Raw genomic sequence first — 3,735 nt, forward strand, 5'->3', positions numbered from 1 at the left:
GCGGTTCAACATGCGAAAATCAGTGAATGTAATACATTATATTAACAAAGTCAAGGACAAAAACCATATGATCCTCTCAATAGATGCAGAAAAAGCATTTGATAAAATTCAACACCCATTCATGATAAAAACCCTGCAAAAAATTGGAATAGACGGTCTATACCTCAATTTAATAAAGGCTATTTATGGGAAGAGATGGTTTTATCCCTGGTTCCGTTGAAGTCTTGTCAGTATCTTCAATCTCTGGTTGCATTGCTAAACGTTCTAAAAAGTAATCCTGTTGCAGTTATACATCTGATGCTCCACGAAAGATATCCCTTGCTGTTTCTTCTAAATTATAGGACCATATGTTTCTCTCTCTCACCAGAGGTATTTATGACATACTTTGTTTTACTTGTAACTCAGTTAACATAATACTTTTATACAAGTTTATTTGCTTTTTAAAATAACTTAATTTGACTTTTGTAGACAAAAAGAAACATTTTCTTCCTGTGGTCATTCATGGTATAATGGCAGCACCAAAGGTCTCAGTAACAATACTTCAGGGAAATATTTCTTAGATCTGACACATTCAGCAGAGAAAAGGAAGATAAAAACCTGGCCTTTTCCTTAAAATGTGATAAAAGCAACCTCACACCAGAAGAAAAGTCACAGTGACGGGCGTAGATCTACCTATGAGACCTGAAGGTTAACACACATTCAAGGGAAGATCAGAGAATAAGTTTCCCCAGAAGAGGAAGTAGAAAGTCTGAAAAAGATAGTTATTCACAGAAAGAAAGTGGTCTGTTTAACGGAGCTTGACTTCAGCATCCATCAGTTCAGGGTTTACACTACACAGAAGGAAGCATCTTAGCCCAGTGTCCAGAAAAAGCAGGCACTTCCTGGCTCCTTGAGCAATCATGGCAGAAGGTCATTTTGAAATAGCTGTTTTCTTACTTGTGCAAAATGAATAATGAATAATATTAATAAAGAGAATTTCTTGCCCTGGAAAAAATTAGACAAAAAATGTGTGTGTTTTAAAGAAACAACAAATGAAACCTAGTTTTAAAATGATCAAGGAAAAGTTTCACAAAGTTCACAATCATTAATTCTGAACATAGAACATATTTAAGAGTAGAAAGAATGTCATTTGATCACTAATGCAAAAAAAATTAAATATTCCTTTTATAAAGAGGCCAAAATTTGGGAGGTAGAATCCTGGGGAAACAAGCACACAAACAGATTGTTATAAAATGTTCATGTATGAGAGGAATATGTAATACAAGCAAATACTCTTGAGTTGAAGTTAGAAGCTACTAAAACTTATTATAGTTCTGTATTTTAAAAGTAGTGACAATTGTACCATACTATTATATAGTTAACTTTGATCCTAAACTTTAAAAACTCTAGTGCAAAATTGATTGATGACCAAGTTTTTATAAAAATGAATAAAATAGTGTTTCATCTGTAAGGAAATATATAAAGACCTATTCAACCCAAACTAGCTTACATTAAATTTGTACTTTTTGTTCCAATTTATTTCACTATATTAAAAAAGGTATTTTTAAAAAATTCACTGTATTTTCTTCTTTCCCAAATTTTGTTTTCCAGTTAAAGAAGTTTCTGTAATATTTTGAATTCCATCTGAAAGGCATGGTCCCAAAACTTCAAATACATTTTATATCTTAACTTTTTGGATTCAAGGAACAAAACAATTGACAAAGAGATTCAAATTTTAAAGCTATGAGGATTCGTTTGCTACTATCACTGATTAAAAAATGGGTTATTTTTGTAGGTCATATATAAAATGGATTTTTAGCTACAAGTCACATCAGAAAGTTTTCATAGAAGAACCAGCAATTAAAATATGCTAACAACATTCCATGGAACTAAATCTAACAAAATGAAGTTTAATAGAAATAAATTTAGTACTGGACTTGTGTCTGAAAAAATCCATCTGTACAAGAGAGTATGTGAGAGACTAGTATATATACACATAAATACATTTGGAAGCTATCTCACTGTGAAGTAAATGTGAGCCAGCAGTGTGACCTAGTTGCTAAAAGATACAAGTTTAGACTTCAATAATTGGTGAGGAGTAATAGTCCTACTGTGCTCAATCTGTTGTCAAACCACAGATGGAACTGTAATCAGTTTTTTGGTATGACAGATTAAGAGGCAGAAACAAAACTGATATATATCCTGAAGAAGTATCCAGTGCCTTTAATGTAAGTGTAGGAATGACAAATGAGGAATTATTAAAGGGAGCAGAAACGTTTCATTCGAAGAGTGGTAAAATTATAAAGCAGCAAATTGGACCATGGCTTAAATACTTTAGAGGCTTGAAGCACTTTATGGATCCACATCTCTCACAATCCATAGTATAATAGTAATAAAACATAAAAGAAGTCTGAAAACACTGATTCCAATTATGCCTACTATTTTTGACACATCAATACTTTGGCAGTTTTTTTTTTTTTCAGTGTCAGGAATCGAACTCGGGCCCTTGCACTTGCAAGGCAGGTGGCAGAACCACTAAGCCAAATCGCTGGCCCCTGACACATCAATGATTTGAATTATTCAGAAAACACATTTGTTTCTATTACCAGACTTTATGACCATCTTTTAAAAGTTGATACTTCCTTTTCAGCTCCAGTTTAACCTCGCTTTTCAAAAAACTACCCTGCCTTCTGCTGTAATCTTTTGAATTGGAAGAAGGCTCTCACATGAAGTATTCTCTCACTTTTTTCAGAACTCTGCTCAAGTAGTGTCTTACCCATGCTCTTTCAGATTACATTATTACCCCAGAAATGCCACCCAGAAACTCCATGCTGCATTTCCCATTTTTCATTTTCTCTCCTACCATTCATCATCTTATATATTGCTTATTTCTTCTTTTTGGTACCGGGGATTGAACTTGGGTCCTTGTTGCTTGCAAGGCAGGTGGCAGAAACCCTGAGCTAAATCCGCAGGCCCATCATTTTTTTTTATTCCCACTGCAGTCCAATAACCATGAGTGCTGATATTTGTCTCATCTTTTCTTTACTAGAATTATATACCTAAAATATGCACTAGAAAATTGTAGGCACTTCACAGTGAATATTGAGCAACTCAATGGATTATTCCTCACATATTCATAATTTAAGCAATATCCTATTATTTTGAGATTTAATTCTTCATCACATTAAATATAGATATACATTGTTTTCATTATATCACTATTAACTAATTCTTATAGAGAATTCATGACTTACATAAGGTAACATCCTATTAAATTCAATAAAAAAAGTCATCCTGGATTTGATTTTTAATGCGTTTCCACTAAATTTTCTTCTCTTTCATGTGTGTATATGAGTGTACTTGTATGTGGTGAAAGGGTACTGGTATAGAGATTAATTATAAAGAGAGCATATAGTTGTTTCTAGATCACCAAATTTTCATTGCCAATACAGTACCATATAGCATTAATTTGGTAATTATATAACCTATAATAAAGAATAACATCAAACACTTATTAAATTTTACCTAATTTTATTTGCCCCTTATAGGAAAATAAGAGAATGCCCAATAGTTGATATACTTTCTTTTAAAAGTTGTAATAGTGTCTACAGATTTTTTCTTACAATAAAATATTGGTGTCATTCTTTTTGAGAAATCATCATAACCCTAAATAAAACAAGTGGACTATGAAAAATAGATTTTTTTGACATTCACCTAGGAAGGAAATAAAATATTCTAAATAGAAAACTCATAGGT

This window comes from Fukomys damarensis, unplaced genomic scaffold (genome assembly GCF_012274545.1).
Source record: "Fukomys damarensis isolate Sample0158 unplaced genomic scaffold, DMR_v1.0_HiC HiC_scaffold_24, whole genome shotgun sequence".
In the NCBI taxonomy this organism is placed as follows: Eukaryota; Metazoa; Chordata; class Mammalia; order Rodentia; family Bathyergidae; genus Fukomys; species Fukomys damarensis.